This window comes from Callithrix jacchus, chromosome 4 (assembly GCF_049354715.1).
Source record: "Callithrix jacchus isolate 240 chromosome 4, calJac240_pri, whole genome shotgun sequence".
NCBI lineage: Eukaryota > Metazoa > Chordata > Mammalia > Primates > Cebidae > Callithrix > Callithrix jacchus.
Window position 1 is genome coordinate 32745442 of NC_133505.1, and position 15204 is coordinate 32760645.

Genomic DNA, 15204 nt, shown 5'->3' on the forward strand with positions numbered 1-15204 from the left:
GAAGTTTCTTTCAGGAGCTGTGTTTTGGTATTCCAGAGTGAATGGGAGTAAACGCTGTATTGAGAAATATCTGCTTCTAAAACCAAAACAAAGCTACAAACAGAACGGTCTTCAATGTGTGCGTTCAACTTAGAGAGTTAAGCTGATATGTGTTTGCAGGAGTTTGTAAAGCCTTTCTGTGAAGAAGTGGAAAAAGCATTTTCCCGGCCAAATCCAAGCATTTAAGAAATAGCTGGAAATCTCCGTCTGAAACACAAAACGAATGTTTCTTTCAAACTGCTCTGCTGCGTGTTGGCCTAAGGGAGTTGAATCAGTGTTTAGACGCAGAGAGTGAGAAGCAGTTTCTTCCAGGAGCTGCGTTTTAATATTCCAGAGTGAATGGCAGTAAACGCTGTATTGAGAAATATCTGCTTCTAAAACCAAAACGGAGCTACCTAACAGAACGGTCTTCAATGTGTGCGTTCAACTTAGAGAGGTAAGCTGATGTCTGTTTGCAGGAGTTTGTAAATTCTTTCTCTGAAGAAGCGGAAAAAACATTTTGTCGGCCAAATCCAAGTATTTAAGAAATAGCTGGAAATCTCCGTCTAAAACAAAAAACGAACGTTTCCTTTAAACTGCTCTGCCGCGTGTTCGCCTAACTAAGAAAGTTGAATCCGCGTATAGACGCAGAGATTTAAAAGCAGTTTCTTCCAGGAGCTGCGTTTTGGTATTCCAGAGTGAATGGGAGTAAACGCTGTATTGAGAAATATCTGCTTCTAAAACCAAACCGGAGCTACCTAACAGAACGGTCTTCAATGTGTGCGTTCAACTTAGAGAGTTAAGCTGATGTGTGTTTGCAGGAGTTTGTAAACCCTTTCTGTGAAGAAGCGGAAAAAGCATGTTCCCGGCCAAATCCAAGCATTTAAGAAATAGCTGGAAATCTCCGTCTAAAACACAAAACGAACGTTTCCTTCAAACTGCTCTGCTGCGTGTTCGCCTAAGAAAGTTGAATCCGCATTGAGACGCAGAGAGTGAGAGGCAGTGTCTTCCAGGAGCTGCGTTTTCGTATTCCAGAGTGAATGGGAGTAAACGCTGTATTGAGAAATATCTGCTTCTAAAACCAAAACGGAGCTACCTATCAGAACGGTCTTCAATGTGTGCGTTAAACTTAGAGAGTTAAGCTGATGTGTGTTTGCAGGAGTTTGTAAACCATTTCTATGAAGAAGCGGAAAACGCATTTTTTCGGCCAAATCCAAGCATTTAAGAAATAGCTGGAAATCTATGACTAAAACACAAAACGAACGTTTCCTTCAAACTGTTCTGCTGCGTGTTCGCCTAACTAAGGGAGTTGAATCCGCGTTTAGACGCAGAGAGTGAAAAGCAGTTTCTTCCAGGAGCTGCGTTTTGGTATTCCAGAGTGAATGGGAGTAAACGCTTTATTGAGCAATATCTGTTTCTAAAACCAAAACGGAGCTACCTAACAGAACGGTCTTCAATGTATGCCTTCAACTTAGAGAGTTAAGCTAATGTGTGTTTGCAGGAGTTTCTAAACACTTTCTGTGAATAAGCGGAAAAAGCATTTTCCTGGCCAAATCCAAGCATTTAAGAAATAGCTGGAAATCTCGGTCTAAAACACAAAACGAACGTTTCCTTCAAACAGCTATGCTGCGTGTTCGCCTCACTAAGGCAGCTTAATCCGCGTTTAGACGCAGAGTGAGAAAAAGTTTCTTACAGGAGCTGCGTTTTGGTATTCCAGAGTGAATGGGAGTAAACGCTGTATTGAGAAATATCTGCTTCTAAAACCAAAACGGAGCTACCTAACAGAACGGTCTTCAATGTATGCATTCAACTTAGAGAGTTAAGCTAACGTGTGTTTGCAGGAGTTTGTAAACGCTTTCTGTGAAGAAGCGGAAAAAGCATTTTCCTGGCCAAATCCAAGCATTTAAGAAATAGCTGGAAATCTCGGTCTAAAACACGAAACGAAAGTTTCCTTCAAACAGCTATGCTGCGTGTTCGCCTCACTAAGGGAGCTGAATCCGCGTTTAGACGCAGAGTGAGAAGCAGTTTCTTCCAGGAGCTGCGTTTTGGTATTCCAGAGTGAATGGGAGTAAACGCTGTATTGAGAAATATCTGCTTCTAAAACCAAAACGGAGCTACCTAACAGAACGGTCATCAATGTGTGCGTTCAACTTAGAGAGTTAAGCTGATGTGTGTTTGCAGGAGTTTATAAACCCTTTCTGTGAAGAAGCGGAGAAAGCAATTTTCCGGCCAAATCCAAGCATTTAAGAAATAGCTGAAAATCTCCGTCTAAAACACAAAACGAACGGTTTCTTCAAACTGCTCTGCTGCGGGTTCACCTTACTAAGGGTGTTGAATCCGCGTTTAGACAAAGAGAGTTAAAAGGAGTTTCTTCCAGGAGCTGCGTTTTGGTATTCCAGAGTGAATGGGAGTAAACGCTGTATTGAGAAATATCTGCTTCTAAAAGCAAAACGGAGCTACCTAACAGAACGGTCTTCAATGTGTGCGCTCAGCTTTGAGAGTTAAGATGATGTGTGTTTGCAGGAGTTTGTAAACCCTTTCTGTGAAGAAGCAGAAAAAGCATTTTCCCGGCTAAATCCAAGCATTTAAGAAATAGCTGGAAATCTCCGTCTAAAACACAAAACGAACGTTTCCTTCAAACTGCTCTGCTGCGTGATCGCCTGACTAAGGGAGTTGAATCCGCGTTTAGACACAGAGAGTGAGAAGCAGTTTCTTCCAGGAGCTGCGTTTTGGTATTCCAGAGTGAATGGGAGTAAACGCTGTATTGAGAAATATCTGCTTCTAAAACCAAAACGGAGCTACCTAACAGAACGGTCTTCAATGTGTGCGTTCAACTTAGAGAGTTAAGCTGATGTGTGTTTGCAGGAGTTTGTAAACCATTTCTGTGAAGAAGCCGAAAAAGCATTTACCCGGCCCAATCCAAGCATTTAAGAAATAGCAGGAAATCTTTGTCTAAAGCACAAGACGAACGTTTCCTTCAAACTGCTCTGCTGCGTGTTCGCCTAACTAAGGGAGTTGAATCCGCGTTTAGACGCAGAGAGTGAGAAGCAGTTTCTTCCAGGAGCTGCGTTTTGGTATTCCAGAGTGAATGGGAGTAAACGCTGTATTGAGAAATATCTGCTTCTAAAACCAAAACAAAGCTACATAACAGAACGGTCTTCAATGTGTGCGTTCAACTTAGAGAGTAAAGCTGATTTGTGTTTGCAGGAGTTTGTAAACCCTTTCTGTGAAGAAGCGGAAAAAGCATTTTCCCGGCGAAATCCAAACATTTAAGAAATAGTTTGAAATCTCCGTCTAAAACACAAAACGAACGTTTCCTTCAAACTGCTCTGCTGCGTGTTCGCCTAACTAAGGGAGTTGAATCCGCGTTTAGACGCAGAGAGTGAGAAGCAGTTTCTTCCAGGAGCTGCGTTTTGGTATTCCAGAGTGAATTGGAGTAAACGCTGTATTGAGAAATATCTGCTTCTAAAACTAAAACGGAGCTACCTAACAGAACGGTCTTCAATGTGTGCGTTCAACTTGGAGAGTTAAGATGATGTGTGTTTGCAGGAGTTTGTAAACACTTTCTGTGAAGAAGCGGAAAAAGCATTTTCCCGGCCAAATCCAAGCATTTAAGAAATAGCTGGAAATCTCCGTCTAAAACACAAAACGAACGTTTCCTTCAAACTGCTGTGCTGCGTGTTCGCCTAACGAAGGGAGTTGAATCCGCGTTTAGACGCAGAGAGTGAGAAGCAGTTTCTTCCAGGAGCTGCGTTTTGGTATTCCAGAGTGAATGGGAGTAAACGCTGTATTGAGAAATATCTGCTTCTGAAACCAAAACGGAGCTACCTAACAGAACGCTCTTCAACCTGTGCGTTCAACTTGGAGAGTTAAGATGATGTGTGTTTGCAGGAGTTTGTAAACCCTTTCTGTGAAGAAGCGGAAAAAGCATTTTCCCGGCCAAATCCAAGCATTTAAGAAATAGCTGGAAATCTCCGTCTAAAACACAAAACGAACGTTTCCTTCAAACTGCTCTGCTGCGTGTTCGCCTAACTACGGGAGTTGAATCCGCGTTTAGACGCAGAGAGTGAGAAGCAGTTTCTTCCAGGAGCTGCGTTATGGTATTCCAGAGTGAATGGGGGTAAACGCGGTATTGAGAAATATCTGCTTCTGAAACCGAAACGGAGCTACCTAACAGAACGCTCTTCAACGTGTGCGTTCAACTTGGAGAGTTAAGATGATGTGTGTTTGCAGGAGTTTGTAAACCCTTTCTGTGAAGAAGCGGAAAAAGCATTTTCCCGGCCAAATCCAAGCATTTAAGAAATAGCTGGATATCTTTGTCTAAAGCACAACACGAACGTTTCCTTCAAACTGCTCTGCTGCGTGTTCGCCTAACTAAGGGAGTTGAATCCGCGTTTAGACGCAGAGAGTGAGTAGCAGTTTCTTCCAGGAGCTGCGTTTTGGTATTCCAGAGTGAATGGGAGTAAACGCTGTATTGAGAAATATCTGCTTCTAAAACCAAAACGGAGCTATCTATCAAAACGGTCATCAATGTGTGAGTTCAACTTACAGAGTTAAGCTGATGTGTGTTTACAGGAGTTTGTAAACCCTTTCTGTGAAGAAGCGGAAAAAGCAGTTTCCTGGCCAAATCCAAGCATTTAAGAAAGAGCTGGAAATCTCCGTTTAAAACACAAAACGAACGTTTCCTTCAAACTGCTTTGCTGCGTGTTCGCCTAACTAAGAGAGTTGAATTCGCGTTTAGACGAAGAGAGTTGGAAGCAGTTTCTTCCAGGAGCTGCGTTTTGGTATTCCAGAGTGAATGGGAGTAAACGCTGTATTGAGAAATATCTGCTTCTAAAACCAAAACGGAGCTACCTAACAGAACGGTCTTCAATGTGTGCGTTCAACTTAGAGAGTTAAGATGATGTGTGTTTGCAGGAGTTTGTAAACCCTTTCTGTGAAGAAGCCAAAAAAGCATTTTTTCGGCCAAATCCAAGCATTTAAGAAATAGGTGGAAATCTCCGTCTAAAACACAAAACGAACGTTTCCTTCAAACTGCTCTGCTGCGTGTTCGCCTAACTAAGGGAATTGAATCCGCGATTAGACGCACAGAGTGAGAAGCAGTTTTCTCCAGGAGCTGCGTTTTGGTATTCCAGAGTGAATGGGAGTAAACGCTGTATTGAGAAATATCTGCTTCTAAAACCAAAACGGAGCTACCTAACAGAACGGTCTTCAATGTGTGCGTTCAACTTAGAGAGTTAAGCTGATGTGTGTTTGCAGGAGTTTGTAAACCCTTTCTGTGAAAAAGGGGAAAAAGCATTTTCCCGGCCAAATAAAAGCATTTAAGAAATAGTTTGAAATCTCCGTCTTAAACACAAAACGAACGTTTCCTTCAAACTGCTCTGCTGCGTGTTCGCCTAACTATGGGAGTTGAATCCGCGTTTAGACGCAGAGAGTGAGAAGCAGTTTCTTCCAGGAGCTCCGTTTTGGTATTCCAGAGTGAATGGGAGTAAACGCTGTATTGAGAAATATCTGCTTCTAAAACCAAAACGGAGCTACCTAACAGAACGGCCTTCAATGTGTGCTTTCAACTTAGAGAGTTAAGGTGATGTGTGTTTGCAGGAGTTTGTAAACCATTTCTGTGAAGAAGCGGAAAAAGCATTTTCCCGGCCAAATCCAAGCATTTAAGAAATAGCTGGAAATCTTTGTCTAAAGCACAAGACGAACGTTTCCTTCAAACTGCTCTGCTTCGTGTTCGCCTAACTAAGGGAGTTGAATCCGCGTTTAGACGCAGAGAGTGAGAAGCAGTTTCTTCCAGGAGCTGCGTTTTGGTATTCCAGAGTGAATGGGAGTAAACGCAGTATTGAGCAATATCTGCTTCTAAAACCAAAACGGAGCTACCTAACAGAACGGTCTTCAATGTGTGAGTTCAACTTACAGAGTTAAGCTGACGTGTGTTTTCAGGAGTTTGTAAACCCTTTCTGTGAAGAAGCGGAAAAAGCATTTTCCCGGCCAAATCCAAGCATTTAAGAAATAGCTGGAAATCTCCGTCTAAAACACAAAACGAACGTTTCCTTCAAACTACTCTGCTGCGTGTTCGCCTAACTAAGGGAGTTGAATCCGCGTTTACACGCAGAGAGTGAGAAGCAGTTTTTTCCAGGAGCTGCGTTTTGGTATTCCAGAGTGAATGGGAGTAAACGCTGTATTGAGAAATATCTTCTTCTTAAACCAAAACGGAGCTACCTAACTGAACGGTCTTCAATGTGTGCGTTCAACTTAGACAGTTAAGCTGATGTGTGTTTGCAGGAGTTTGTAAACCCTTTCTGTGAAAAAGGGGAAAAAGCATTTTCCCGGCCAAATCCAAGCATTTAAGAAATAGTTTGAAATCTGTGTCTAAAACACAAAACGAACGTTTCCTTCAAACTGCTCTGCTGCGTGTTCGCCTAACTAAGCAAGTTGAATCCGCGTTTAGACCCAGAGAGTGAGAAGCAGTTTCTTCCAGGAGCTGCGTTTTGGTATTCCAGAGTGAATGGGAGTAAACGCTGTATTGAGAAATATCTGCTTCTAAAACCAAAACGGAGCTACCTAACAGAACGGTCTTCAATGTGTGCGTTCAACTTAGAGAGTTAAGCTGATGTGTGTTTGCAGGAGTTTGTAAACCCTTTCTGTGAAGAAGCGAAAAAAGCATTTTCCCGGCCAATTCCAAGCATTTAAGAAATAGTTTGAAATCTCCGTCTAAAACACAAAACGAACGTTTCCATCAAACTGCTCTGCTGCGTGTTCGCCTAACTAAGGGAGTTGAATCCGCGTTTAGACGCAGAGAGTGAGAAGCAGATTTTTCCAGGAGCTGCGTTTTGGTATTCCAGAGTAAATGGGAGTAAACGCTGTATTGAGAAATATCTGCTTCTAAAACCAAAACGGAGCTACCTAACAGAACGGTCTTCAATGTGTGCGTTCAACTTAGAGAGTTAAGCTGACGTGTGTTTGCAGGGGTTTGTAAACACTTTCGGTGAAGAAGCGGAAAAAGCATTTTCCCGGCGAAATCCAAGCATTTAAGAAATAGTTTGAAATCTCCGTCTAAAACACAAAACGAACGTTTCCTTCAAACTGCTCTGCTGTGTGTTCGCCTAACTAAGGGAGTTGAATCCGCGTTTAGACGCAGAGAGTGAGAAGCAGTTTCTTCCAGGAGCTGCGTTTTGGTATTCCAGAGTCAATGGGAGTAAACGCTGTATTGAGAAATATCTGCTTCTAAAACCAAAACGGAGCTACCTAACAGAACGGTCTTCAATGTGTGCGTTCAACTTGGAGAGTTAAGCTGATGTGTGTTTGCAGGAGTTTGTAAACCCTTTCTGTGAAGAAGCGGAAATAGCATTTTCCCGGCCAAATCCAAGCATTTAAGTAATAGCTGGAAATCTCCGTCTAAAACACAAAACGAACGTTTACTTCAAACTAATCTGCTGCGTGTTCGCCTAATTAAGGGAGTTCAATCCGCGTTTAGACGCAGAGAGTGAGAAGCAGTTTCTTCCAGGAGCTGCGTTTTGGTATTCCAGAGTGAATGGGCGTAAACGCTGTATTGAGAAATATCTGCTTCTAAAACCAAAACGGAGCTACCTAACAGAACGGTCTTCAATGTGTGCGTTCAACTTAGAGAGTTAAGCTGATGTGTGTTTGCAGGAGTTTGTAAACCCTTTCTGTGAAGAAGCGGAAAAAGCATTTTCCCTGCCAAATCCAAGCATTTAAGAAATAGCTGGAAATCTCCGTCTAAAACACAAAACGAACGTTTCCTTCAAACTGTTCTGCTGCGTGTTTGCCTAACTAAGGGAGTTGAATCCGGGTTCAGACGCAGAGAGTGAGAAGCAGTTTCGTCCAGGAGTTGCGTTTTGGTATTCCAGAGTGAATGGGAGTAAACGCTGTATTGAGAAATATCTGCTTCTAAAACCAAAACGGAGCTACCTAACAGAACGCTCTTCAATGTGTGCGTTCAACTTAGAGAGTTAAGCTGATGTGTGTTTGCAGGAGTTTGTAAACCCTTTCTGTGAAAAAGGGGAAAAAGCATTTTCCCGGCCAAATCCAAGCATTTAACAAATAGTTTGAAATCTCCGTCTAAAACAAAAAACGAACGTTTTTTTCAAACTGCTCTGCTGCGTGTTCGCCTAACTATGGAAGTTGAATCCGCGTTTAGACGCAGAGAGTGAGAAGCAGTTTCTTCCAGGAGCTCCGTTTTGGTATTCCAGAGTGAATGGGAGTAAACGCTGTATTGAGAAATATCTGCTTCTAAAACCAAAACGGAGCTACCTAACAGAACGGTCTTCAATGTGTGCGTTCAACTTAGAGAGTTAAGCTGATGTGTGTTTGCAGGAGTTTGTAAACCCTTTCTGTGAAGAAGTGGAAAAAGCATTTTCCCGGCCAAATCCAAGCATTTAAGAAAGAGCTGGAAATCTTTGTCTAAAGCACAAGACGAACGTTTCCTTCAAACTGCTCTGCTGCGTGTTCGCCTAACTAAGGGAGTTGAATCCGCGTTTAGACGCAGAGAGTGAGAAGCAGTTTCTTCCAGGAGCTGCGTTTTGGTATTCCAGAGTGAATGGGAGTAAACGCTGTATTGAGAAATATCTGCTTCTAAAACCAAAACGGAGCTACCTAACAGAACGCTCTTCAATGTTTGCGTTCAACTTAGAGAGTTAAGCTGATGTGTGTTTGCAGGAGTTTGTAAACCCTTTCTGTGAAGAAGCGGAAAAAGCATTTTCCCGTCCAAATCCAAGCATTTAAGAAATAGCTGGAAATCTCCGTCTAAAACACAAAACGAACGTTTCCTTCAAACTGTTCTGCTGCGTGTTCGCCTAACTAAGGGAGTCGTATCCGGGTTCAGACGCAGAGAGTGAGAAGCAGTTTCTTCCAGGAGCTGCGTTTTTGTATTCTAGAGTGAATGGGAGTAAACGCTGTATTGAGAAATATCTGCTTCTAAAACCAAAACGGAGCTACCTAACAGAACGGTCTTCAATGTGTGCGTTCAACGTAGAGAGTTAAGCTGATGTGTGTTTGCAGTAGTTTGTAAACCCTTTCTGTGAAGATGCGGAAAAAGCATATTCCCGGCCAAATCCAAGCATTTAAGAAATAGCTGGAAATCTCCGTCTAAAACAGAAAACGAACGTTTACTTCAAACTGCTCGGCTGCGTGTTCGCCTAAGGGAGTTGAATCCGCGTTTAGACGCAGAGAGTGAGAAGCAGTTTCTTCCAGGAGCTGCGTTTTGGTATTCCAGAGTGAATGGGAGTAAACGCTGTATTGAGAAATATCTGCTTCTAAAACCAAAACGGAGCTACCTAACAGAACGCTCTTCAATGTGTGCGTTCAACTTAGAGAGTTAAGATGATGTGTGTTTGCAGGAGTTTGTAAACCCTTTCTGTGAAGAAGCGGAGAAAGCATTTTCCCGACCAAATCCAAGCATTTAAGAAATAGCTGGATATCTTTGTCTAAAGCACAACACGAACGTTTCCTTCAAACTGCTCTGCTGCGTGTTCGCCTAACTAAGGGAGTTGAATCCGCGTTTAGAAGCAGAGAGTGAGTAGCAGTTTCTTCCAGGAGCTGCGTTTTCGTATTCCAGAGTGAATGGGAGTAAACGCTGTATTGAGAAATATCTGCTTCTAAAACCAAAACGGAGCTACCTAACAGAACGGTCTTCAATGTGTGCGTTCAACTTAGAGAGTTAAGCTGATGTGTGTTTGCAGGAGTTTGTAAACCCTTTCTGTGAAGAAGCGGAAAAAGCATTTTCCCGGCCAAATCCAAGCATTTAAGAAATAGCTGGAAATCTTCGTCTAAAACACAAATAGAACGTTTCCTTCAAACTGTTCTGCTGCGTGTTCGCCTAACTAAGGGAGTTGAATCCGGGTTCAGACGCAGAGAGTGAGAAGAAGTTTCTTCCAGGAGCTGCGTTTTGGTATTCCAGAGTGAATGGGAGTAAACGCTGTATTGAGAAATATCTGCTTCTAAAACCAAAACGGAGCTACCTAAAAGAACGGTCTTCAATGTGTGCGTACAACTTAGAGAGTTAAGCTGATGTGTGTTTGCAGGAGTTTGTAAACCCTTTCTGTGAAGAAGGGGAAAAAGCATTTTCCCGGCCAAATCCAAGCATTTAAGAAATAGCTGGAAATCTCCGTCTAAAACACAAAGCGAACGTTTCCTTCAAACTGCTCTGCTGCGTGTTTGCCTAACTAAGGGAGTTGAATCCGCGTTTAGACGCAGAGAGTGAGAAGCAGTTTCTTCCAGGAGCTGCGTTTTGGTATTCCAGAGTGAATGGGAGTAAACGCTGTATTGAGAAATATCTGCTTCTAAAACCAAAACGGAGCTACCTAATAGAACGGTCTTCAATGTGTGCGTTCAACTTAGAGAGTTACGCTGATGTGTGTTTGCAGGAGTTTGTAAACGCTTTCTGTGAAAAAGGGGAAATCGCATTTTTCCGGCCAAATCCAAGCATTTAAGAAATAGCTGGAAATCTCCGTCTAAAACAAAAAACGAACGTTTCCTTCAAACTGCTCTGCTGCGTGTTCGCCTGACTAAGGGAGTTGAATCCGCGTTTAGACACAGAGAGTGAGAAGCAGTTTCTTCCAGGAGCTGTGTTTTGGTATTCCAGAGTGAATGGGAGTAAACGCTGTATTGAGAAATATCTGCTTCTAAAACCAAAACGGAGCTACCTAACAGAACGGTCTTCAATGTGTGCGTTCAACTTAGAGAGTTAAGCTGATGTGTGTTTGCAGGAGTTTGTAAACCCTTTCTGTGAAGAAGTGGAAAAAGCATTTTCCCGGCCAAATCCAAGCATTTAAGAAAGAGCTGGAAATCTTTGTCTAAAACACAAGACGAACGTTTACGTCAAACTGCTCTGCTGCGTGTTCGCCTAACTAAGGGAGTTGAATCCGCGTTTAGACGCAGAGAGTGAGAAGCAGTTTCTTCCAGGAGCTGCGTTTTGGTATTCCAGAGGGAATGGGAGTAAACGCTGTATTGAGAAATATCTGCTTCTAAAACCAAAACGGAGCTACCTAACAGAACGCTCTTCAATGTTTGCGTTCAACTTAGAGAGTTAAGCTGATGTGTGTTTGCAGGAGTTTGTAAACCCTTTCTGTGAAGAAGCGGAAAAAGCATTTTCCCGTCCAAATCCAAGCATTTAAGAAATAGCTGGAAATCTCCGTCTAAAACACAAAACGAACGTTTCCTTCAAACTGTTCTGCTGCGTGTTCGCCTAACTAAGGGAGTCGTATCCGGGTTCAGACGCAGAGAGTGAGAAGCAGTTTCTTCCAGGAGCTGCGTTTTTGTATTCTAGAGTGAATGGGAGTAAACGCTGTATTGAGAAATATCTGCTTCTAAAACCAAAACGGAGCTACCTAACAGAACGGTCTTCAATGTGTGCGTTCAACGTAGAGAGTTAAGCTGATGTGTGTTTGCAGGAGTTTGTAAACCCTTTCTGTGAAGAAGCGGAAAAAGCATTTTCCCGGCCAAATCCAAGCATTTAAGAAATAGCTGGAAATCTCCGTCTAAAACAGAAAACGAACGTTTCCTTCAAACTGTTCTGCTGCGTGTTCGCCTGACTAAGGGAGTTGAATCCGCGTTTAGATGCAGAGAGTGAGAAGCAGTTTCTTCCAGGAGCTGCGTTTTGGTATTCCAGAGTGAATGGGAGTAAACGCTGTATTGAGAAATATCTGCTTCTAAAACCAAAACGGAGCTACCTAACAGAACGCTCTTAAACGTGTGCGTTCAACTTGGAGAGTTTAGATGATGTGTGTTTGCAGGAGTTTGTAAACCCTTTCTGTGAAGAAGCGGAAAAAGCATTTTCCCGGCCAAATTTAAGCATTTAAGAAATAGCTGGAAATCTCCGTCTAAAACAAAAAACGAACGTTTACGTCAAACTGCTCTGCTGCGTGTTCGCCTAACTGAGGGAGTTGAATCCGCGTTTAGACGCAGAGAGTGAGAAGCAGTTTCTTCCAGGAGCTGCGTTTTGGTATTCCAGAGTGAATGGGAGTAAACGCTGTATTGAGAAATATCTGCTTCTAAAACCAAAACGGAGCTACCTACCAGAACGCTCTTCAATGTGTGCGTTCAACTTAGAGAGTTAAGATGATGTGTGTTTGCAGGAGTTTGTAAACCCTTTCTGTGAAGAAGCGGAGAAAGCATTTTCCCGACCAAATCCAAGCATTTAAGAAATAGCTGGAAATCTCCGTCTAAAACACAAAACGAACGTTTACGTCAAACTGCTCTGCTGCGTGTTCGCCTAACTAAGGGAGTTGAATCCGCGTTTAGAAGCAGAGAGTGAGTAGCAGTTTCTTCCAGGAGCTGCGTTTTGGTATTCCAGAGTGAATGGGAGTAAACGCTGTATTGAGAAATATCTGCTTCTAAAACCAAAACGGAGCTACGTAACAGAACGGTCTTCAATGTGTGCGTTCAACTTAGAGAGTTAAGCTGATGTGTGTTTGCAGGAGTTTGTAAACCCTTTCTGTGAAGAAGCGGAAAGAGCATTTTCCCGGCCAAATCCAAGCATTTAAGAAATAGCTGGAAATCTCCGTCTAAAACACAAAACGAACGTTTCCTTCAAACTGTTCTGCTGCGCGTTCGCCTAACTAAGGGAGTTGAATCCGGGTTCAGACGCAGAGAGTGAGAAGAAGTTTCTTCCAGGAGCTGCGTTTTGGTATTCCAGAGTGAATGGGAGTAAACGCTGTATTGAGAAATATCTGCTTCTAAAACCAAAACGGAGCTACCTAACAGAACGGTCTTCAATGTGTGCGTACAACTTAGAGAGTTAAGCTGATGTGTGTTTGCAGGAGTTTGTAAACCCTTTCTGTGAAGAAGCGGAAAAAGCATTTTCCCGGCCAAATCCAAGCATTTAAGAAATAGTTTGAAATCTCCGTCTAAAACACAAAACGAACTTTTCCTTCAAACTGCTCTGCTGCGTGTTCGCCTAACTAAGGGAGTTGAATCCGCGTTTAGACGCAGAGAGTGAGAAGCAGTTTCTTCCAAGAGCTGCGTTTTGGTATTCCAGAGTGAATGGGAGTAAACGCTGTATTGAGAAATATCTGCTTCTAAAACCAAAACGGAGCTACCTAACAGAACGCTCGTCAACGTGTGCGTTCAACTTGGAGAGTTAAGATGATGTGTGTTTGCAGGAGTTTGTAAACCCTTTCTGTGAAGAAGCGGAAAAAGCATTTTCCCGGCCAAATCCAAGCATTTAAGAAATAGCTGGAAATCTCCGTCTAAAACACAAAACGAACGTTTACGTCAAACTGCTCTGCTGCGTGTTCGCCTAAGGGAGTTGAATCCGCGTTTAGAAGCAGAGAGTGAGTAGCAGTTTCTTCCAGGAGCTGCGTTTTGGTATTCCAGAGTGAATGGGAGTAAACGCTGTATTGAGAAATATCTGCTTCTAAAACCAAAACGGAGCTACCTAACAGAACGCTCTTCAATGTTTGCGTTCAACTTAGAGAGTTAAGCTGATGTGTGTTTGCAGGAGTTTGTAAACCCTTTCTGTGAAGAAGTGGAAAAAGCATTTTCCCGTCCAAATCCAAGCATTTAAGAAATAGCTGGAAATCTCCGTCTAAAACACAAAACGAACGTTTCCTTCAAACTGTTCTGCTGCGTGTTCGCCTAACTAAGGGAGTCGTATCCGGGTTCAGACGCAGAGAGTGAGAAGCAGTTTCTTCCAGGAGCTGCGTTTTTGTATTCTAGAGTGAATGGGAGTAAACGCTGTATTGAGAAATATCTGCTTCTAAAACCAAAACGGAGCTACCTAACAGAACGGTCTTCAATGTGTGCGTTCAACGTAGAGAGTTAAGCTGATGTGTGTTTGCATGAGTTTGTAAACCCTTTCTGTGAAGAAGCGGAAAAAGCATTTTCCCGGCCAAATCCAAGCATTTAAGAAATAGCTGGAAATCTCCGTCTAAAACAGAAAACGAACGTTTCCTTCAAACTGTTCTGCTGCGTGTTCGCCTGACTAAGGGAGTTGAATCCGCGTTTAGATGCAGAAAGTGAGAAGCAGTTTCTTCCAGGAGCTGCGTTTTGGTATTCCAGAGTGAATGGGAGTAAACGCTGTATTGAGAAATATCTGCTTCTAAAACCAAAACGGAGCTACCTAACAGAACGGTCTTCAATGTGTGCGTTCAACGTAGAGAGTTAAGCTGATGTGTGTTTGCATGAGTTTGTAAACCCTTTCTGTGAAGAAGCGGAAAAAGCATTTTCCCGGCCAAATCCAAGCATTTAAGAAATAGCTGAAAATCTCCGTCTAAAACAGAAAACGAACGTTTCCTTCAAACTGTTCTGCTGCGTGTTCGCCTGACTAAGGGAGTTGAATCCGCGTTTAGATGCAGAAAGTGCGAAGCAGTTTCTTCCAGGAGCTGCGTTTTGGTATTCCAGAGTGAATGGGAGTAAACGCTGTATTGAGAAATATCTGCTTCTAAAACCAAAACGGAGCTACCTAACAGAACGGTCTTCAATGTGTGCGTACACCGTAGAGAGTTAAGCTGATGTGTGTTTGCAGGAGTTTGTAAACCCTTTCTGTGAAGAAGGGGAAAAAGCATTTTCCCGGCCAAATCCAAGCATTTAAGAAATAGCTGGAAATCTCCGTCTAAAACACAAAGCGAACGTTTCCTTCAAACTGCTCTGCTGCGTGTTTGCCTAACTAAGGGAGTTGAATCCGCGTTTAGACGCAGAGAGTGAGAAGCAGTTTCTTCCAGGAGCTGCGTTTTGGTATTCGAGAGTGAATGGGAGTAAACGCTGTATTGAGAAATATCTGCTTCCAAAACCAAAACGGAGCTACCTAACAGAACGGTCTTCAATGTGTGCGTTCAACGTAGAGAGTTAAGCTGATGTGTGTTTGCAGGAGTTTGTAAACACTTTCTGTGAAAAAGGGGAAAACGCATTTTTCCGGCCAAATCCAAGCATTTAAGAAATAGCTGGAAATCTCCGTCTAAAACAGAAAACGAACGTTTCCTTCAGACTGCTCTGCTGCGTGTTCCCCTGACTAAGGGAGTTGAATCCGCGTTTAGACACAGAGAGTGAGAAGCAGTTTCTTCCAGGAGCTGTGTTTTGGTATTCCAGAGTGAATGGGAGTAAACGCTGTATTGAGAAATATCTGCTTCTAAAACCAAAACGGAGCTACCTAACAGAACGGTCTTCAATGTGTGCGTTCAACTTAGAGAGTTAAGCTGATGTGTGTTTGCAGGAGTTTGTAAACCCTTT